The sequence below is a fragment of the Oryctolagus cuniculus genome, chromosome 15, assembly GCF_051225735.1.
Source record: "Oryctolagus cuniculus isolate XC-2025 breed Fujian yellow rabbit chromosome 15, ASM5122573v1, whole genome shotgun sequence".
In the NCBI taxonomy this organism is placed as follows: Eukaryota; Metazoa; Chordata; class Mammalia; order Lagomorpha; family Leporidae; genus Oryctolagus; species Oryctolagus cuniculus.
In genome coordinates this window covers 48,913,011-48,936,690 of record NC_142881.1, presented here as the reverse complement: position 1 = coordinate 48,936,690, position 23,680 = coordinate 48,913,011, and positions in this window count along the sequence as shown.

Here is a 23,680-nt window from a genome sequence, read left to right as displayed (position 1 = left end):
GCTCCCTGTTATTGTGCCTGGGAAAGCAGCAGAAGCTGGCCCAAGTGCTTCTGAAAGACCTGGATGAAGTTCCTGGATCCTGGTTTTGCGAGGGTCAGCCCCGGCTGTTGTTGCCATCTGGGGAGTGAACCAGCAGATGTAAGATCTCTCTCTCTCCCTCTCTAACTCTACCTTTCAAATAAATACATAAATCTTTTTAAAAATGCTTATTAAAAGAGTTAGAGTTGGGAATTATTTAATCCAGTGCTGTGGCAGGTGAACTGTTAGACAAGGTTAGCATAGTTTTCAGCAAGAAAATAAGTAAATCCTCAAAAATAAAGGGAACATGAGCACAGAATCAAGCTTGAGGGAACGTTCATTGGCCTTGGCATGAATTCACAGTTATATAAGCAGTGTTAAAGTGTGACAATGTGAGCTAAAGCTAAAATAAATAAAGGGAAAGTCTGATGAATTCTAATGTAGTTTCGTATTTCAAATCACTTTCTTACAAATATTTATTTATGGTAGAGTGAAATAGAGCAGACAATCAAAATATCGAACTAAATATCATCAGCTATGAGAAAATTAAAATGAGGTGCTGATAGTATGCAAGATGAAGAGTACAGAAACATATTATATGATTTTCCTAACAAATATATAACCTGAATTTAATCATCAGGAAACATCAGATAACATCCAGTCAATAGATGTTTTAGGTTGATTAATGTAGCATGATGCCAGCAATTTACATTAAAGTTGTCTTTGGGCAAGAAAAAATTATTTCCATTCTACTTTCAGTGTTACTGTGAGAATTAGATTATTTCAAAAGACAAAATTGTTTAAACAAATATGTTGCATAACTAGAAAAATGAAGGAAGGGATAATGTCATACGTTTGATTAAAAAATAATTTTAAATATAGGATGACAGGGGAAGGACTGGTTGGAAGTTAAGAGAGATGTTGAGTGGTACTTACCAAGATCCAGAAACAATTTTTGGTATAACTACAAAAACAAGGAGCAAAGGGCTTTTGATATTCCACTACCGTTTAGACAGAGAATATTGAGAGTTATGTAGACACTGACACCATGAATTCAGCACATTACCTGTGTTTTTGTCTCTTGGAGAATTTTCAAATGCCTGATGAAATGTCAGAATTGTCTTTCATAATATATTTCTGTGTACCCACTGCATAAAGAAAGTGAATCCAACTGGGAATCTCTAAGATTTCCTCCATTTCAACCAGTCTTTCATTATAGTGGTCTAAAGTTAATCAAAGTTTTGCCGCAGTGAGATACTGAATATTTCGATTTTCATCTGCCTGTTAAATATTACATTTGATTCAGTAATTCCTAGTGAGCACAGCAGAAAACAGCCTTGATAATGATGCTTTAATGCCTAAGAAAAAAATGTTATCTTGAACAATATATCACGGGGCATACGTTTGCTGCAGAGGCTAAGTTGTTGCTTAGGATAAGTGTGTCTGCTATTTGAGTGTCTGGGTTCACGTGCTAGCTCTGCTCCTGATTAGCTTCCTGATGATGTGCATTCTGTGATGATTTAAGTACTTGTGTCACTGTCACACATATGGAAGTTTTGGATGGAACTTCAGGCTCCTGGGTTTAACCTGGCCCATCTTTGTCTGTTACAACTGTTTTTGGGGTGTGGATCAGCAGAAGGAAGATCTCTTTCCATCCATCTCTCTGCCATGCAAATAAAATGAGCATAAAAAAACAAAAATTTTAAAATTGTTTAAATATAAAGCTTTCTTGATTCATTTTTACTCAATATTTTATGTTACTAACATGATTTTTCTTGTAGAAAGAATATGAAAAATATTTCTATGTTTATTTAATTAGCCACTTTTCCTTATGGGATTACATTTAGGTATACATTTATAAAATTTCTGAGCATATAACATGTTTAAGAAGAAAAGAGTTACTAAAATTTCTACAACAGAAAGTGATATATGATGGACAGACACTTAAATGGATACATACATACATGCACACATAGATGTTATACAGATTCATAATATGATACCCTAGATAGATATAGATGTAAATATGCATATAGTAGCTCCCTGTATGGCTTGAATTATATCAAGATATCCATATATTACATAAAGTACGCTAATCTTGATCTGGAATGATTGTAAAATGAAAGACTAAATCTACAGTTAACAACTTACATGAAATTGTGTACTTCAGGTACTTTGCAAAAAGTTTTTTTTAAAGATTTATTTTATTTATTTGAAAGAGTTACAGAGAGAGGTAGAGACAGAGAGAGGGGTCTTCCATCCACTGGTTCACTCTCCAAATGGCCTCAACGGCTGAAGCTGAGCCAATCTGAAGCCAGGTGCCGGGAGCTTCTTCCAGGCTCCCAGGTGGGTATAGGGGCCCAAGGACTTTGCTGCTTTCCCAGGCCATAGCAGAGAGCTGGATCAGAAGTGGAGCAGCCGGGACTAGAACTGGCACCGATATGAGATGCTGGCACTGCAGGCCAGGGCTTTAACCTGCTGTAGCAAAACACTGGCCCTGCAAAGAGATTATTTTTACACTCAACCAATTGTCACTCCCTCAGTTCAGAAACTGATGAACTCAATTTAAGGAAAATATTAGTAGGAAAATAAGTGAACTTATCAGCTACCAGAGATGTTGCAGGTCCAAGGCAATCTTGAATATTAGATACTGTGGGGAGCAACTCGGACTAGACTAAGTTACTGGAATTAAGACTTATTCTATGCATCTGCTCTCCCACAATATGGCGCTGGGAGAGAAGAAAACAGCTTCTACACAGCTGCCTCCAGTTCAGTCAATAAACTGTAGGACTTGCTCCTGATTGGAGGAGAGCAGCGTGCTCGGCGTGTGGGCAGCCGAGTTAGGATTGGCGGAGGAGGACTATAAAGGAGGAGAGAGACGGCATGCACCAGGAACATCTAAGAGGAACATCCAGATAACATCTGAGCAGCCCCCGAGAGAGCCGGCCGGCGGTGTGCCACTCCCCCGCGGAAGTGGGGAAAGTGGCCAGGGGGAACCGCCCTTCCACGGAGGTGGAAGGGACAGTAGCCAACCCGGGAAGAACCAGCAGCAAACCCGGGGAGGGCCGAGCAGACGAAAGAACAGCGCAGGGTCCTGTGTCGTTCCTCCACGAAGAAGGGGAGCGACAAGATACTGTTAAAATTTCATGGCCTTAGGCTGGCAGGGATGGTAACAAGGTCATCTGCAAAGATAATGACTAATGCTCTCAAAATGGATGAGTACCCACATATCTTTAAAGATCTCTAGAGAGAAAACAACAAAACAAAACAAAACACAAAGCTCCGTGATAGTTGCACCTATAATTACTGTGCCATTTTAAGGTTAGATTTCAAATCAGCAAACAAAAAAAATCTATGTACTCGCTCAAATACAGAAAATTATGAGGATAATATGCTATAAAATGGAACATAAATCAGACAGTATCTGCATAAAGAATGTTAAAACACACTTGTTTGTAAGGCACCTACAGCAAGTTGTAAGCCAGGAAAATACTGAAAATTAATGTTTGAAAATGAGAAGGCTGGTAGAGTTCAAAGAACATTTTCCTGTTAGCCTGCCTCCTCACATTGAAAAGTCAAAGCTTGTAGGCATTTAATTCATAACTCTCCTGAATTCTGTATTGGATGGGAGAATCAGAGAAATAGTTTCAATACCTCTTATGGTATCTTCCCCTCAATATCTATAAACCCAACAAAATAAAATATTCATAGCATTGCTTCACCACTGCAAAACAGGCTTTTGATCCTTGTTCAGTGGAGTAGAGTAGGTTTTTGTGGGATGTCTGGGGATATCTGATTGCAATCAGATGATTTCTTCCATAGGTGATGTAGTGAATTCATTGTGATTCTTGAATCTTGTCATCCTATGTGACCATGGTAACTACCTTAAAGAAGTCTAGTAAGGACAATGGTGTGGTATATCAGATTAGCTGTCACTTGGACACCCACATCTCCTAGCAGAGAACTGGTTCAATCCCTAGCTCTTCCACTTGCTATTCAGCTTCCTGCTAATGCACCTGGGAACTCAACAGATAATGCCCCAAGTACTTGGGTTTCTGCCACATATGTGGGAGAGCAGCATGGCATTCTTGGCTCTCAGCTTCAGCTTGGCACAGCCTCCATCTGTTGTCAGTATCTGGGGAGTAATACAGCACGTGAAAGATCTTTCTATCTCTGTCTCTCCCTCTCTTGTGCCACTCTACCTTTCAAGTACATAAATAAATCTTTTTCTAAAAAGTATAGCAGCCATTAAAAAACTGCCATTTTTCCTTCTAGCGCAAACTAAATAGTAATATATGCTGTCTCATTGGAGAAAATGATTTTCTCCTAAATCTCTAATATGTTAGATTCAAATTATTACCAAATATTAATATAACAGATGAGCTGAGTAGACGAAAAGAGTTATCTTGCAGTCTTCATGGTTCATGTGCTAATTAGAATATTGCTTATAGGCCACAATTTAATTTGCCCAATTAGAATTCTGGGGGAAGATAGCAATAGCACTTTAAACAAGTATTATTATATCTTTTTTGTATATCTGTGAACATTCCTATGAGAATGGCAATTGATTTTCAGAAATAAATCCTGAAAAATAAAGTGATGTCATAAAGAACTAAAAATAAATGGAATGAAATGAATAAAGAGCAAAGTGCATGCTATGATAAAAATAATGTCTGAGTGATGAGAGCTATTTAAGGAAGTTAGGCTTTATTTTTATTATTGTTTATTAAATTCTCATCATTTGAGGCAGTGAAAGAGAAGGGAACTATTAAGGGATACTATATAGAGAATAGCCATAGGCTCTTCAGTATTAATGCAATAAGTAATCATTTTCTTTCCAAACATTATAGATGTTAAAAGTCTTAATACATATCAAGCTATAAAAATACCTATGAGATCATGACTTCTGTAACAAAATACAAATACAAACAGTGCTTTATCAACTTAATAACCTATTTCCCAAACTAATTTTATAGGTGTTACTCCATGCATCATTACTAAATCTTTGTGAAATTTGAATGTGCCTGTTGGCATCATCATCATCTTAGTTACCCAGAAAGAAATTTCAGGGGCCAGGGCTGTGGCAAAGCAGGTGAAGCTGTTGCCTGCAGCACTGGCATGACGTATGGGGCACCAGTTTGAGTCCTGGCTGTTCCACATCCCAGTAGCTCCCTGCAAATGTGCCTAGGCAAGCAGCAGCAGATGACACGAGTACTTCGGTCCCTGCACCCATCTGGGAGACCAGGAAGAAACTTCTGGCTTCAGATTTGCCCAGCTCTGGCAGTTGTGGACATTTGGGGAGTGAACCAGCAGATGGAAGATCTCTCTTCCTCTTCCTCTCTCTGTCTGTAACCCTACCTCTCTAGTAAATAGATAATTTTTTTTAAAAAAAAAGAGCAACAAAAAGGAAATTTCAGCACAGACCACGTCACGACACTGTGTCCCTGCCTTTCAGTTTTAGTTTTTCCTGCTGCATCATGCTGCTCTGTAAGTATAGAGCTTGAGAACATGAAGCGTTTGTGTAGAGTCACTGAAATTAACTGAGTAAATCCCTTTACAAGTGTTTCTATTTGTAAATAGCTTCTAGTAGGCTCCATTGTGGTAAACATCAAAAATATTTTTGTCCCTGTTCTAGTTTTAAATTACAGAGTTTTATATAGCTTTCAGGACTTTTCCCCTTCCTTTAACATAGCTTAATGTACTTATGCGCCCTTTCACATGTATGTATTGATTACCTGAGATCTCTCAGGGACCATTGCTTATTTCTTTAGAGGAGACAGACAGAAACTCTATTTTTCATTTATCTCAATTTTCACTTGCTTAACTTAATTTTTTAAAGATTTATTTTTTGATTGCTTAGGTAACTTTTTTTTAGTTTTATTTAAGTTATACCAATTTTATATACTTCATATATACAGATTTAGGAACTTAGTGATACTCCCACCCTATCCCTGTCTCCTGTTCACACTCCAACCTTTCTTCCTCTTCCCTCTCCCATTCCTACTCTTAATTATTACAAAGATCTACTTTCAGTTTACTAATAAAGATGTATTTATTTGAAAATATTTGAGACACAAAGTTACAAAAAGAGAGGGAGAAACAGAGTGAGATATTCCATCCACTGGTTCACTCATCAAATGGCCATCATAGCCAGGGCTAGGCCAGGCCAAAGTCAGGATCCTGGAACTTCTTTTCAGCTCTACCACATGGGTAGCAGGGGCCCAGGCACTTGGGCTATCTTTGGCTGCTTTCACATGAGCATTCCATGGAGCTAGATCAGAGGTGAGGCTACCAGGACTTGAACTGACACTCATTTGAGCTGCTGCCCTTGTAGGCAGTGGCTAAACCTGCTGTGACAAAACGTCAGCACGTGCTTAGTTCTTTCTACTTTCCACTCCATATAACTCTTAAATGGAATTTTTTTTGATGTGCTCTGTATTTTCCTTCCTGTACTATTTTCCTACTGGTGTTTCTATCTTTCCCAATCCTTGCATGTAAGAGTCTTACCTATTCTCAGTGTCAAGTGTAACCCTCTTTTGGATTCCCTTTCTAGTTTTCCTGGCTGGAAGCATTCTCTCCCTCCTGTGAACTTTCAGAGAGCAAATCATGAGGGTATTTCAAAAAGTTAATGGGAAAATGAAATTAAAAGGTAAATTTATTTTGGTGCCAAAAATTCTTTGACATCTATGCATGGTTTCTTTATAATATACATTTTCCATGTCTATATTTTGACATTTTATTTTTTCATCTTGTAAAATGATCTGAAGAATTCATTTCCAACTTGCCTTATTATATTCAATTTGCATCTTAGGGGCGGGAAGTTTATCTTAGTCATCTATGTACTTCCTTGCTCCATTCCGATGGTGTCTAAAATAACAACAGATGGTTTACGAATGCCCTTCTTCAGTCTCCACATTGCTGCCCCAGCAGAAAACTCTCTTAAGTCAGGAAGTGGGTGAATTCTGTACTCACCTACTTTGTTTTTCTGTTCTCAAGCATTTTGTCCTCCCCTGCCTGATGACCAGTGTTTGAGAATTATTCTCTTGTATACTTTACCTGTTTTTATTTGATCCTTTCTCCTGGGAGAGAAAAATTCAGCCTGTTTCTTCATATTGTTCAGAAGCAGAAGTTTCACAATCAGTTATATTTAAGGTGAAGAAGGGGTAAGCTGAAATCTGTCATCTCCATTGTCATAGATCCATGGGCAAGTGCTTTTTAAATGTTTTTTTTTTTTTGTAATCAACTGCCAGAAAGCACATATCTCTGTTATTATATATAGCTGTCAGAATCACAGCATTTACAGCTAGTTTTAAAAAGTGGCTCCACAGTAAAGCAAATCAATATATGTATTCAAATAGGTATCTGTATTGAGTTTATTCTCCATGTATAGAATGTTATGGTGCATGTGAGAAAAATTGTTAGCACTAGCATTTACAGTGTCATTGTTCATTCTGTGTTTCCTGTGGTGGTTCCTTACCACCACCAATCTCAAGAAAGTTTTGTGTCTGTTGGTGAGTATGAGAAGAGGGTCTCTGTTGGAATTTTAGATCATATATATATATATATATATATATATATATACACACACACACACATATATATATATACATTTGAAATATATATAGTTAAAATATATATAGTATAAATATATATATGTATATATATTCCACCTTTAGGGAAACTCTGATGTTCCCTTGTTGGGAGGATCAGACACTTGAATTTGAAAATTGTCCCCCAGGAGTTTTTGTTCTAGCCCCCTCCCAGTTTGGGAACCACTTTTACTTTCAGGACTGCTAGTTTCTCACTTCACTATTCCACATTTCCACTTGGCTCTCTACACTCTCTCAGAAGTTTCCTGATTAACATTCACGTCTCCGTTTAGGTTTTCTTTTCCACTCTGAGTGTCTAGTTTTCATTTCTGAAATTACTTTGAGTCAACTCAGACTCTACTTCTCTGTTCTCCAAAGTCACACAACTTCAGGCTTCCCATAGTCCAGCATGACCATGGTATGAAAAAAGGATCTCTTTCATCCAAATTTTATAACTTCCCAGTAGTCAACACAATGCATCAGAAAATCTTAGGACAAATCCATTGTTTTAGGAAACAAACAAACAAAAGTCCTGGGACGTGTCCTGTGGCATAGCGGGTAAAGCTGCTGTCTGCAGTTCCTGAATGTACAGTTAGAGTCCCAGGTGCTCTACTTCCAATCCAGCTCCCTGGTAATGCACTTGGGAAAGCAGCAGAAGATGGCCCCTGCACCCATGTGGGAGAGCCAGAAGAAATTCCTGGCTCCTGGCTTTGGCTTGTCCCAGCCCTGGCTGTTGCAGCAATTTGGGGAATAAAGCAGCAGGTGGAAGATTCTTTCTCTTTCTCTCTCTCTCTCTCCTTTTCTCTCTGTATCTCTGACTTTCAAGTAAATAAGTAAACCTTAAAAAAAAAAAGCCTCAAGAGAAATACAGCCTGGAATTAAATCCAGAGGTGAGAGAAATTTCTAGTAAATACTATGATCTCCTGATCATTAGGTGGGAAAAGTGCAGGAGCATATACCTGCTGACTGTATGTGTAAAATGCTAAATTTCCTGCCATCATTCAGTAATTCATGTAAGTAAAACATTAGCAGCTATCACAGTGATAACAAATAGAAAATGTTTCTTTTTTCAGTAAAACACTGCTTCAGAAAAATATGGGCATCTCTATCTTTCCCAAGATTTGAAAAGTTTTCAGCAATTATTTCACTGAATAGGTTTTCTCCTTTTTCGCTTCTTTTCTCATTGTGGAATATCTGTATGCATTTCCAAGTTTTTGTCTTCTGTTACTAGAGTTGTGTTCATTTAGAGGCATTGTGCTTTTTTTGTTTGTGTGTCTGGTGAGCACTGCTTCTAACAATTTTATAGGGTGGCTTTCTGAAGGGATGTCTCCTAGGATAGTGGTCAATTATGCCGTATTTTCTCCACTGGGTGGGCACTTAATTGTAGCGTCAGTGTGATATGGGAAATGGAAAAGCAAGCAACTAATTAGGTCTGGGATCTGGATTAGCAAGCAGCTAGTTAGGTCGGTGGACCTGGATGTTTTATAAGCCCCTGTCTTCGGCCCAACCCTTACCTGTCCATCAAAAACGTCTGCTTTCCCATAACGCACCTATTACATCCGGGAACCTGTGCTCAGAGACTATAAAAGGTAGACACGTGGCTCGTTTTCCGTGTTGGGGAGTTTGCTTCTTCGACATAGTTTGCCTGACTATTCAGTGTTTGATTTTTCAGCAGGAGAGCTTCGGCCTGCAAACAGTAAGTTTTCACCCTCCTTGTTTTCCATTCTTGGACTGACCTTCACTATGGCGTACGGCATGAATGTGTGTTTGTTCGCTCACTGCCAAATGAACTGCTCTGTTTGCAGTTGGTGCCAGCGTCCACTTGGTATTCCCATCTTTGAAGGAGACAAGAGCCTGGGTGAAAAATTAATCAATTCGTTGCTCAAATCAAATGTAGTTTCTTCAAGTGTAATCAGCATTGGCAGTGTTGAATGCCAATGTCAGTGGACTAAGCTACAGAGTTTGTGGGACTGCACTGCCAGTTGGGCGGTAGCTTCCTTGGGCAGATTGTGTTCAGTGGCACCTGTAGGCACAGTGTTCCCAGCTGCAGAATGAGGAGCCCCTCCAGGGTTATGGGAAGATAGGTGGGCTTCAGGCTGATTCACGGAGTTAGGACCCTGGAACTGCTGGGATTTGATGCTGAGGTGCCCCAGAAGATTCTGGATGGGCAGGGTCTCAAGGTGACTTTGTGCAGTAGGGGTTAGATTTAGGAGCGTGCAACATGGGCTGGGCTTTTGTCAGGATAATGAAGCCTGTGGTGACTGGGAAGCTCCTCAGTTGGTCTTAGAACCTGCAAGGACTCCAGAATTCATCAGCGGTAACTGGCTCAGGTGTCTGTGGTGTGAGTGAAGACTGTCTGGGGCTTCCTGCGAAACTTTCCCTTCTGAGCAAAGCCCCATTTGCTGCGGACTTAATCTTGAAAGAATGCAATGTGGTGTGTGCTTAGTTTGCTTCTGTAAGGACATCTTGTATGTCCTCGCTCTGCAACATCTAGCCCTGTGTTCATTTTCCTGCCTTACTACCGAGAGGACAGGATCTTCCTGCTAGAGGCACACCCTTGGGTACCCTGGCTAAAATAGTTCCTGAGGCTCCCTCCATGAGTGCTGACCTCAGGGCAGGGGCAGAGAGGCTCCACGTGGCACAGTGATTCACTGTGTTGAGCCTGGTACTGAGGCCTGAAGTTAACTCCCTGTTTCACCCTTAAGCAAGAGGCATCTCTCTCCACGGTGTGATGCTTGCAGTTGGGAAAGGGTGACTGCAAATCTTTACTCCTTCACTGTGTATTTTCTTACTATTATACTGAAAGTAGGCACATTGGTCTCCCACCTGGTTTCTTCAGTTCTTATAAAGGTAGGTTGGTAGAAGAATAACTGTTCAAACTGGTGTCTCTGTGGGGACATGATCGTGGGAGGATCTCCTTAAACTGCCTTCTTCCCAGAACACATTTCTTAAGTTTATGATAAAGATCACAAAAACACAAAATATTTTTCTTAATTGCAATGAATTAAACTATTAATCAGAGTTTGGAGGCCATTTGATTCCCTCCTTTAGTTGTAAGGAATAGGTAATTTGGTAATAGGGAATAGGTAAATGACATTCATGCATTTTCAATTACATAAGGATTTTGAATATTTTAAATATTAGTCACAGTACAGCCAAGCCCTCTCTACAGAAACCGAGAAAACATGGGGACTCAAGCAGAGAAAAATAGGGAGAGCTGGAGATGACCCTGGTTCAGAAATAAGTAGAAAGGTCACAAAGTGTGGTTTGGGACATTGTAGCCTTATTCTCTGCATGTTATACTGTGTGTATTATTTGGGGAATTTGATCTCTAAGCATGTTCAATCATTCTGTCTTTAGACTAATACACAGTGTCTAGTGTAATGTGGGTCCTAGGTTCCCCTTAAACCTTTGAGGATTGACTTTGAATGTTTTTCTCTATAAATGAAAGCAAGATACAGAAAGGGATTTACTTCATGAATCAACCTGCAACCATGATGTTCTCTCTTAATCTCAAAGAAAAACACAGTAATCCTGAAGATCAGATACTTAAAATTATTTACTAATCAAAGCTGACTTAAGTGTTATTATATAGACTAAATCAATATAATAACTCTATTCAAAATGTGATTGCTGTTAGGAAAATTGCTAGTGACCTTCCATCTACTGCAGTGGGTCGGATACAGAATTAGAGGAATGTTGTATAGTTAAGTTGCCGTCTTTATAGAAAAAAGGTCAAACATTAGAAATTTAATTATATCACCATTTCAGCTGGAATCCACCAGCAGACAACAGCATTCTTGTGTTCTTACCCCCATTTCTTACTGCCCTTTCTCCCTTCCACTCCCTCAACTGAACAGTTACCTTAAATTAGTCTATTTTATACTCTTTCATCTAAGGGCAAAGTTTCCTTCTCAAAAATACATTATTCCTCTTCTTTTATCAAGGCTGAATTTATCCAAAATTTTTTTTTCTTATTTTTTCTTCTCATGAGAAAACTGGTATTTATATAGAGGTGCTGTGTTTTCTGCTGAATGTATTTTCTCTTCATGGTAAAGAGTAAAACTCTAAGATCAGGAATACAAGTTTCAAGGAAGATCAGGGATCCTATAATAGGAGCAAGTAAATAAATTGCAATTTAAAAATACAATCTGACAATGACATATCTATCTAGGAAAGCAATGATTACAAAATATACAATAAATTATATCTATTCATCAATATTATCCACCATTTAATAGGCATTCTACTATTAATACGCATTTTACTCTTCTACCACCTTAATCAAGATTCTACTATGAGTAATTTCCATTGTAAGTGCTGCCAACATTAAGAACCCACATTGTTGTAGCTGTTTTACCTTACCTTCTGCACATATGTAATACAACATAATATTAATAAAAAAGTAATTATGCCAAATAAAATGCATCAGTAATTACTTCTCTAAATGTAAATTCATTTACAGTCCTTGTAAATGAGCCAATTAGTGGACAATTATGTGTACTTTAATTCTAATTGCAATGAGAACAACACAAACTCTCATAGGAGAAATCAATCATAGACCCTGGTAATTAAAAAATAATTCATTTAGAGTGAGAGGTTTATATGAGTTTTGAGGGAAGACTAATAATTCAATGAATAGAGTGAAAGAAGAGAAGAGAGATGAGAGGGGCCAGAATTGTGGCATAGAGGTTAAGCCTCTGCCTGTGACGCTGGCATCCTGTATGGGTGCTGGATTGAGTCTAACCTGCTCCACTTCCCCATATGTGCCTGGAAAGGCAGTGGAGGATGACTCATGTCTTTGGGCCCCTGTACCCACTTGGGAGACCTGAATGAGGCTTCTGGCTTCAGATCAGCTCAACTCCACCCATTGTGGCCATCTGGGAAGTGAACCAGAGGATGGAGGATCACTCTGTCTGTCTCTCCCATTCTCTCTCTCTCTCTCTCTCTCTCTCTCTCTGTAAGTCTGCCTTTCAAATAAATAAATAAATCTTTTAAAAAAGAGAGAAGAGAAACGAGAGCCACAAGTGCCAAGGCCAGTTGTCATGTTTAATTAACTTAAGCTGTGGTCTGAATTGTGTCCAGTTTCTCCCCAATTCATCTGTTGAAATCATAACCTGCAATTTGATGGCATTTGGAGATGGGAATTATGGGAATTTAAGTTAGATCAAGTCATAAGGGTGTGGCCTCATGTTGGGATTAGTGGCTTGAAACGGGTAAGAGTGCTTCCTTTCTCCTCCTCCTCATGAGAGGACACAGTAAGAGGGTGTTAGGAGAAAGTCCTCATCAGATTTCTACCATGATGGCATTCTGATTTTGAACTTCCAGCCTTCAGAATTGTGAGAAAATAAATGTATGTTTTTTACACCATTCAGTCTATGGTGTTTTATTATAGTATCCCAGATTGACTAATACAACATAAATCTGAAATCGTGAATGACCCCACAGAACAGAATCAGCTTAAGGATTTAAAATTCTGTTTTAGAACCTATCCATATACTGAATGATGACATAGCAACTTACTCATTTAATTTTTTCTCCTGAACAAAAGATTCAAAGACCTGGAAAAATCATGTTATTTAATGGGTGACTCATATGAGATCTGATATACTATCCTTTTACTTCTTATTGGTATATATATATATATGTGTGTGTGTGTGTATATATATATACATATACAAAAATAGTTTACTTAGAATATGTTCTGGATTATAACATTTTGGACTCAGAAACATCAAAGTTCTTCACTTACCTAGAATATAAAGTTCACTCATATTTTTACTGTTAAAAACCTTTACAGTCTCATCTAAATTTTTTCTAGTTTCATCATTCACTGCTCTAAGACTACAGCAAGGACATAAAATTTATCTCACACATGACTTTCAGTTATAGAGAAGTTTGGTGTTTCTGAGATGTACCTATTGTTTCTTTCCTCAAAATGTCAGTCATATTCAGATTGAAAACATGTGGTCAGCTCTGGAAAACAGACTGTGAGCAAAATTGACAGATGTAACTATTAGAAGGTGACAGTGAAAAACTAGCTTGCTTTCTCCATCGATGTCTTTCCCAAAGGAGTGAACGTGGATGGCACATACTATAGATAGATAGCCCCAAGAGCAATGGAGAAGGGATACCTAATCTGTACCTAACTTTTTTATTTTTTATTTTTGACAGGCAGAGCGGACAGTGAGAGAGAGAGAAAGGTCTTCCTTTGCCGTTGGTTCACCCTCCAATGGCCGCTGCGGCCAGCGCGCCATGCTGATCTGATGGCAGGAGCCAGGTACTTATCCTGGTCTTCCATGGGGTGCAGGGCCCAAGCACTTGGGCCATCCTCCACTGCACTCCCTGGCCACAGCAGAGAGCTGGCCTGGAAGAGGGGCAACCGGGACAGAATCCGGCACCCTGACCGGGACTAGAACCCGGTGTGCCGGCACCGCAAGGTGGAGGATTAGCCTAGTGAGCCGCGGCGCCAGCAACTTTTTAAATTATAAACTGTGGTGGAATGAGAAGGCCATGCCAAGATAGCAGCTGACAACAGAAACTGCCTGGCAACAAAATCTGCCTGGCTTCGGAAACCACTTGACAGTGGAGTCTGACTGACAACATGCTGTGATTGGATGGCTTCGGAAATCACATGGCAGCAGAGCCTGACTGGCAACATGCTGTGATTGGTTAGGGATAGAACGCCCCTTGACCGGATTGGCTGCCTTGGCTATATAAGCTGCTGTACCAACTGAAATAAACGAGTCTGCAGGCTGCTCGCCTCTGGCCTGCTTTCACGCGGCTCCCGGGGTCTGTGTGGTGATTCTGCACCTCTTGCCCCCACCACGCTCCTCCTCTCAGAATGAATCCACCACAACAATAAACATTTTATTGAAGTACAGTATACATAGATCACTTATATAATTCCTTTACAATTTCTTTCTTTTTTTTCTGACAGGCAGAGTGGACAGTGAGAGAGAGACAGAGAAAAAGGTCTTCCTCAGCTGTTGGTTCACCCTCCAATGGCTGCTGCAGCCGGCGCACCGTGCTGATCCGATGGCAGGAGCCAAGTACTTATCCTGGTTTCCCATGGGGTGCAGGACCCAAGGACTTGGGCCATCCTCCACTGCACTCCTGGGCCACAGCAGAGAGCTGGCCTGGAAGAGGGGCAACCAGGACAGAATCCGGCGCCCTGACCTGGACTAGAACCCGGTGTGCTGGTGCCGCAAAGCGGAGGATTAGCCTAGTGAGCCGCAGTGCTGGCTTACAATTTCTTGATGTAGGCACTTATTGCTGAAAACTTTTCTGTAACCCATGAGTTTTGGTATGTTGTGTGCTCATTTTCATTCATTTTAAGGAATTTCTAGATTTCCCTTTTGATTTCTTCTATAACCCCTGTTCACTCAGGATCATGTTGTTCAGTCTCCATATAACTATATATATATTTTAAGTTCTTTTGTTGTTAATTATCAGACTCATTCCATTGTGAGCAAAAAAGAGACATGGTATGATTTCATTTTTTTAAAATTCATTGAGACTTATTTTATATTTTATGCATATTATCCTAGAGGATATTCTGTATACTGATGAATGTGTACTCTGCTGCTATTGGATGGAATATTCTGTAGATATCTACATAGTCCATTTGATCTGTAGTGTAAAAGACCTCTGTTGTTTCTTTGTTGATTTTTTTTTTGTCTGGTTGATAGGTCCACTGATGAAAGTGGAATAATGAAGTTCTCCATTATTATGTTATTGGAGCTTAGATCTCCCTTTAGATCCATTAATATTTAATTTATAAAACCAGGTGCCCTGGCTTTGGGTGCATATATATTTACTGTAATCACATCTTCTTGTTGAATTGACCCTTAATTGTTCTGTGATGTACTTTGTCTCTTTTTAAAAAGATTTATTTATTTATTTGCAATGCAAAGTTACAGAAAGAGGGAGAGACAGAGACATAGAGAGGTCTTTCATCCATTTTTTCGCTCCCCAAATGGCCACAATGGTCTTGGGGGGCAAGCTGAAGCCAGGATCCTGGAGTTCCATGCAGGGGCCCAAGCACTTGGGGCCAGCTTCTACTGCTTTCCCAGGTGCATTAGCAGGAAGCTGAATCAAAAGTGGGGCAGCTGGGACTAGAACTGATGCTCATATGGGATGCTGGCATTGAGATGGTAAAAGAACTTGCTGTACTGTAACACTGGCCCTTTTTTGTCTCTGTGAATACTTTCTGTCTTAAAGTCTATTTTGTCTGATATGAGTATAGCTATGCTTGCTTACTTTTTATTTTCATTTGCTTGGAATATCTGTTCCTATTCCTTCACTTTCAGTCTCTGTATCTTTGTTAGTGAAGTTTGTTTTTATAGGCAGCATATAGACAAGTCTTATTAATTTTTTTATCCATTCAACCAGCCTGTATCTTTTAATTGGCGAATTTTGTCTATTCGCATTCAATGTAATTATTGATAAGTAATGATATATATCCCTATAATTTTCCCATAAGCAATCCTAATTTTCTATTTTTTGACAGATAGAGTTAGAGAGAGAGACAGAGAGAAAGGTCTTCTTTCCATTGGTTCACCACCCCCAAATGGCTACTATGGCCGGAGCTACACTGATCTGAAGTCAGGAGCCAGGTGCTTCCCTCTGGTCTCCCATGTAGGTGCAGGGGCCCAAGCGCTTGGGCCATCTTCCACTGCCTTCTTGGGCCATAGCAGAGAGTTGGACTGGAAGAGGAGCAGCCAGGACTAGAATCCGGTGCTCATATGGGATGCTGGTGCCACAGGCGGCGGATTAACCAAGTGAGCCACTAATTTTCTATTTTGAATCTCCTTTTATGAGAAGGTTTTCTGCCTTCACGTTTTTTCATGATGCTGTTGCTGTATGTGGTATATCCTGAAGTTATTTGTAAGGCTAGCTAGTGGTGAAAAATTCTTTCAATTTTTGCTTGTCTTGAAAGGTCATTATTATAACTTCATTAATGAATAAGAGCTTTGCTGGGCAACGTATTCTGGGCTGATTGCTTTTTGTTTTGCTTTAGGAATTTATCTCTATATTCTCTTGGCCTGTGTTGTTTCAGTTGAGAAATCTGTTATCAATCTTATGGGAGTTCCTTTAAAGCTCCCCTGGCATATTTCTCTTGCAAATTTTAGAATATTTTCCTTATGCTTTAATTTTTAAAGTTATATTTTAAAGCCTTGTGGTGAAAACATTTTCTCACCATGCCTACTTAAGAGTTCTATGCACTTCCAGTGTTTGGATGTCCATATCTTTTTCTAAATTGAGAATATTTCTGCTATTATTTCATTGGATACATTTTATAAGCCATTGTTTTTTCTGTTCCCTCAGGAACTCCTATGACTTGTGTATTTGGGCATTGGTCTTATCCCATAGATCTTGAACACTGTTTTTGTTCTTTCTAATTTTCACTTTTGTTATCTTATTGAGATATTTCAAAAGACCTATCTTCTAGATAAGATAGTATTTCTTCTGTCTCTTCAAGTCTGTTGTTAAGATTTTCCACTGTATTTTATTTACCTTATTGGATACTTCATTTTTTGGTTTGGTTCATTTTTTTAGGATTTATTTTATTTATTTGAAAGAAAGAATTATAGAGAGAGGCAGAGACAGAGAGAGAGAGAGGTCTTCCAACTGCTGGTTCACTTCCCGAATAACTGCAATGGCTGGGGCTGAGCTGATCTGAAGCCAGGAGCCAGGAGTTTCCTCTGGGTCTCCCACATGAATGCAGGGGCCCAAGTCCTTGGGCCATCCTCTGCTGCCTCTCGAGGCAACAGCAGAGAGCTAGAGTGGAAGTTCAGCAGCCAGGATCCTAACCGATGCCCATATGGAACACCAAAGCTCTAACCTGCTGTGCCACAGTGCCTGCTCCTGCTTCTTTTTCAGTATCTCTATCACTTTGCAACATTTTTCATTCATGTAACTAATTTCTTAATTTCATTTAACTGTTCCTCTGTATTTTTGACTAACCTTACAGTCATTGTTTTCAGTTCTTTTTCAGGCATTTCATCAACTTCCCCTTCATCACAGTCCAATATGAATGTATTTTGTGTTTAGGAAGTCGTATCGCCTTCCTTGTGCATGTTTCTTGTGTTTCTACGTTGATTTTTGCACATGTGAGGATCTCATTTCGGTTGCTTCTAGTGGGAATTTTTTTAATCGAGGATTTATTCATAGAGATTTGCCTCGGGGGGGTTGATGGAGTACCTTGGGAGTACACTTGAGCTCTGGATGTGTGTGCTGGGTGCATACAGGGAGCTTAGGCCACCATTTATGGGTGGGGCAAGAACCCAGAGTGACAACCAAGATAAACATAGTGGAGTACCTCTGGCTACAGTCATTTGGGAAGGGGATTTTAGAAATGACTAGTTTGGACAAAGCTCCAGATTTTCTCTGTGTCAGGATGACTTAGCTAATTGACAGCTTACAGTGAGCTCATGGTGCCAGTATACATTACCTGCCCAGGCAAGCCCACCATCTTGGCAACTCATGACAAGAGCCTCAGGTGATTACTGATGCCATAAACAAGAGTGTCAATTGGTAAATCAACAATAGGAGTCACTGTGCACTTACTCCTCATGTAGGATCTCTGTCCTTAATGTGTTGTACAATGTGAATTAATGGTGTAACTAGTACTCAAACAGTACTTTATACTTTGTGTTTTTGTGTGTTTGCAAACTGTTGAAATCTATATTTAGTATATACTAAGATGATCTTCTGTATACAAAGATAATTGAAAATGAATCTTGAAGAATGGGATGGTAGAGGGAGTGGGAGATGGGATGGTTGCGGGTGGGAGGGAGGTTATGGGGGAAAAAGCAGCTATAATCCAAAAGTTGTACTTTGCAAATTTATATTTATTAAATAAAATTTTAAAAAAATCATTGATCTTCTATCTGGAGTGCATGCTGCCTCACCTCTCTGTCTCAGGAAAGCCTAACTATTCTTCAAGATCCAAAATTAATCCCACAGGTCTAGACATCTTCCTAATCTTGTCCTATCAGGGGATAGGACTAATCTCCTGGTCCTTTGCTTTTCTTGGCTGTACTATATTTACTGTCAGTATCCTTGGTTTAGGATAGATGATTATTTATTTCTTAGAATGTGCACCCCATGGGAGACCAGGAAAAGCACCTGGCTCCTGGCTCCTGCCATCGGATCAGCGTGGTGCGCCGGCCGCAGCGCGCCAGCCGCGGCGGCCATTGGAGGGTAAACCAACGGCAAAGGAAGACCTTTCTCTCTGTCTCTTTCTCTCACTGTCCACTTTGCCTGTCAAAAAAAAAAAAAAAAAAAAAAGAATGTGTACATTGCCTGTATTCATATACTTTCAACAGATACTTTTCCTCACAATTTTAAAATAATATATATTTATTTCTAAAGAAATTTTTGTTTAGTCTTTGAATTCAAGTGAATTGTGATTGATTTAAGCAGGTATGTTAACTAGATATAGATAACAATAGTGGTTGCTTTTTCTTAGCATGATTCAATAGAAATTAGTATTCAAAATAATATTCAGTTTTACTCAAGTTTACTAAGATAAACACATCTCATTAATCATGGTAATTTGAATATGTGGCTAGTAATGCCATACTCACCATAGAAAGTGTGAAGACCTTCACCTGCTAAAAGACTGCTTAGGGTTTTGGTATCCACAAAATAACTTTGAAGATTGCTTCTAACCATCTTCATCTTAAGTGTTATTTCTTAATTATTCCAACTGCACTGCCAAAGGCTTTTTAGAGGACAGAATTATTCAGAATCTTAGGGCAAGCTTTTCTCTTAAGTTACAAGAATATTACAATGGCAGATAAATTGTTTTCAAATTACTAGCATGAAAGTGAGTTATTTGGCACAGCTTCAAATTCAAGGATATTAAATATGTCTGAATGTAACAGTTCCTATTTATAAGATAACAAATAGGGGGCTTTCTTTCCTTTTCATGTAGCTTTCTATGCCTATTGATCAAACTATTTTTATTAAATCTTCTCTTTTTAATAGATCATAAGCTCTATGGCTGACCCCATATACAGCCTCCTTATCTGGATGTGCCCATATGTAGGCACTTGAAAAGGAAAAGCATTGCTCTTCTCCAGATCTGTGAATTTATGTCTGGGGTGTAAGCCTCTCTCTCTAGCCATGAAACCTCTCTTTAGTTGTCCCTGTCTCTCTATGTCTCTCTTTGTGTATGTGTGTGTGTGTGTGTGTTTGTGTATGTGTTTCTTTTTTTTTTTTTTTTTGCTCTTCCTAAATAATTAACAAATAAATATAATTTTGAAATAATGGAGTGTAACTGTAGTAGTCATCATTAAATAGGACTCAGGAATGAATAAGAGAGTGCTTCTAAATGGGTTATTGATTATTCCCAGATTGTGTTTCTAAACAGTTATGATTCTTTGTTTTAAATTTTATTTACTTGGCAGGAAAAGAGATAAGCAGAGACTGAGAAAAATGAAAAGATGACTTATCTGTTCTTCACCCCTCTAACGACCATAACAGCCTAGGGATGAAGCCAGGAACTAGGAATTCAATTCAAGTTTCCCGCATCGGTGACAGGAACCCAGTTGTTTGAGCCATAACCTCTGCTTCCCAGCATCAGCAAGTTAGAATCAAGAATTAGGGCCAAGTACTCCTATGTGGTATGTGACATCCTAACTGGCATATTACCTCTAGGAAAATGAAGTGACCTCAGCTTCTTAGTTTTTATGGGTCTTCTGGAGTGATTCCAGCAGCATTGTAGACCTCAGTCTGCACCTAAATTCCACCTCTGTGTTACGTCATTCTCTCATAACAATTTTTGCAATGAAAGAAAGAAGTCTTTTGAACTGAATGATTGTCCTTAACAATTAGGATGGCAACAAAGCCGTCACAAAGATACTAATTCAATTTTCTATGCTTTTTGGATTTTCATAAGACAAATTCCATGATGTGCCAATTAAAGAAGGTTAGTTCCTTGGAATGTAGCTATCAAATGACCAAATATAAAAATGCCCCATATAATCATCTCCATCTTGTAATGTTTGTTTTCTTAACAAGCATTTATTTTTCCAAAGTGGCATGTAAATTTTTCTGCCACAAATTGATCTCACAGTTTATCATCTGTACTGGGTCACTTCTGTGAATTAAAGGAGAAATTATTAATGATAATTACATCAAGAAAACAGGTATAAACTGGGATTGTTGAGGTTACTAGGACATATGTCACCCTAACCTTTGGAAAATGACTTCACTCTCATTGTTCTTTATTTCCAATTCTCTAATATCCTGGTTCTGTTTCTCACTGCCATGGTTCTTCTGATTTTCCTTTGGTTAAGGTAGGTTCAGTCTTTCTCCCTTCCTACTACCTTCATGAAACTATATCTATGAACTACATGGACTCCATACTCTTTATTTTTTTAAGCTTTTATTTATTTATTTGACAGGTGGAGTTACAGACAGTGAGAGGGAAAGACAGAGAGAAAGGTCTTCCGTCCGTTGGTTCACTCCCCAGATGGCCACAACAGCAGAGCTGCACTGATGCGAAGCCAGGAGCCAGGTGCTTCTTCATGGTCTCCCATGTGGGTGCAGGGGCCCCAGCACTTGGGTCATCTTCTACTGCTTTCCCAGGTGTAGCAGAGAGTTGGATTGGAAGAGGGGCAGCCGGGACTAGAACCTGCGGCCATATGGGATGCCGGCGCCACAGGCAAAGGATTAACTTACTGTGACACGGAGCTGGCCCTCTCCATACTCTTTATATTAATAATCATATTAACATGAAAATTGCATTGTAGTAATTATCATGAATTTGCTGTGACCTTAAGAATCTAAAAAATTCCATTTTAAAAAAGCAAGTAGATGAGCTTGTTCAAACTGTTTTTCAAAATTTCTGACATTAGCATATTTGTCCAGTTAAATATTGAAAGTTTAAGCACCTGCTTTACCAGTGATTGGTAATATAATTGTAAATAAATTCTCACCTTTTCTTAAGGCACTCATGAGACAGCTAAGTTAAGAAAAACATAATCCTATGATGTGAGAAGAGGGGTTAAATATATGGAAACAAGAGAGCAACTAATGTCAGAAGCAGACTCCTTGAAGGCGGTCTTAGAGAAAGCAACTTATATTTAATTAAAGATGAGTGAGTACTGGCTAAAAATAGGATATTATGAATAATAGAAAGAACTGTCTTGTCTCTGAATTTTAGAAGTTCTAAGTCTGGAGACAGCAAAATTGTTTTTGCCTTTTGCTGTAGTTTTCATGTCAGATTCAATTAAGAAAATCTTCCAAATATTCAAGTGGATTCCTTCCTGATATCAGGAGTTGTTATAACGTATTAGAGTTATATCTTGTTGGCATATGCTAAAGAAAAAAAATTGACTAGAATGTGTATCACAAACTTGATACAAAAGACTGATCAAAATGACTTGAGTATTATCTTAAATTTGAGGACATAGTCTTCTTAGTAAATGCAATGTAATAAAAAGCAAAAAAAAAAAAAAAATGTGTCTACTTTTGCTTTCATGCTGATGCTAACAGTTGACCTGTGTGCCTTTGGTAGTACATTTGATGGCTCAGATTCTGGGTTTGTTGCCTTTTATTAGTTCTGTGACTTCAATCAAGTCCATTAAAGCTGTATGCCTCAGTTTCTTTATTGTATGGGCTATATATCGGTCACATAATATGAGGCATAAAAATAGCTTCTTTATATGGTAGTAGTGAGGGTTAAATTAATTAATACATTCAAATCTTTGGGACCTTTGCCTATCACATATTAAGTAATAATTAATAGTTATGATGAAGAATGTCAAATTATCAATATTCAAGTTATCAAAAATTTTTGTGGTATATTAGATGAACATCACCTTGTATTAGTAGAATATTGATGATGATGATGACAATGACAAAGCCTTTCACTTCATGATTTCCAAACATTGTTGAAACATGTGTGACATTGAATTTTCTCATAATTATACCCCAAGACAGGGACTTGGTGCAATTATCTTATTTCAGAGTTGACCAGAAACACAGTGTTAGTTAAGAGAAAATAATGCAGGATCTAGAAAAAGGGTATTAATGTGTTAATGTGCAGTTACCTCTCTAAGATCAATCATGCTTGGAGTCCTCTGAGAAGTTGACATATATCAAAATTTTTCCTTATACACACCCATAATTGGATACTGGGGCATTTGTGCAGTGACATTTATTCAGTTGTGGTTTTCAGGTTACCTCTGAAAGCTTCATATTTCTCTGAGTTTCTGCAATGCAAGAGATCAAAATATTGGATTATCTTTAAAAGGGATAAAAATAGCTCATGTAACTGAGAAAATGAAATATCATATCGAATATTAGTTATATAAACAGCTTCTAGAGACTACAGCAATTCCAAATGAGCACTTTGACAATCACTTTGCCCCTGAAGCAGCACCACATAGATGTACTCTTGAGTGTATACTCAGAAAATGCTAAGTACTACTATTGATGGAGAAGAGAACAAATATAAAGACGGTCCTTCAGTAACAACATCATACTTTTTTCTTGTACTGAGAAAGGGCCACATAATGTTTGATCTCCAATAAATATTTGTCTGAAATTCTTTTAGAGGACTGTAGAATCTAGTGTTTCCTGGCATCCCAGATGGGTGCCAGTTCTAGTCCGTACTGCTCAGCATCCCATCCAGCACCCTAGTAATGTTCCTGGAAAAGCAGTGGAAATTGACCTATGAGCTTGCACTCCTGCCACCCATGTGGGAGACCCAGATGGAATTCCAGACTTCTGGCATTGGTCTGGCCTATTCCCAGTTATGGCAGCCATTTGGGTTGTGAACCAGCAGATGGAAGAGCCCTTTCTGTGTCATTCCTTCTCTCTGTAACTCCATTTTTCAAATGAATAAAATGAGCAAACAAATATTAAAAAAAAAAAAGACTGGCAACTTTTATTTGACCTCACCCATCCTTGTGTTTTCTTTTTCTTATCTTGGCTAATAGATGATTAGTTATTTTGAATAGACAAATGAAGTTTCTGTAAAGCTGTCACGAAACACACCAAACACTGGAGTAAGGGAAAGGGTTTATTGGGGGAAAACCAACAGACTGGAGGGA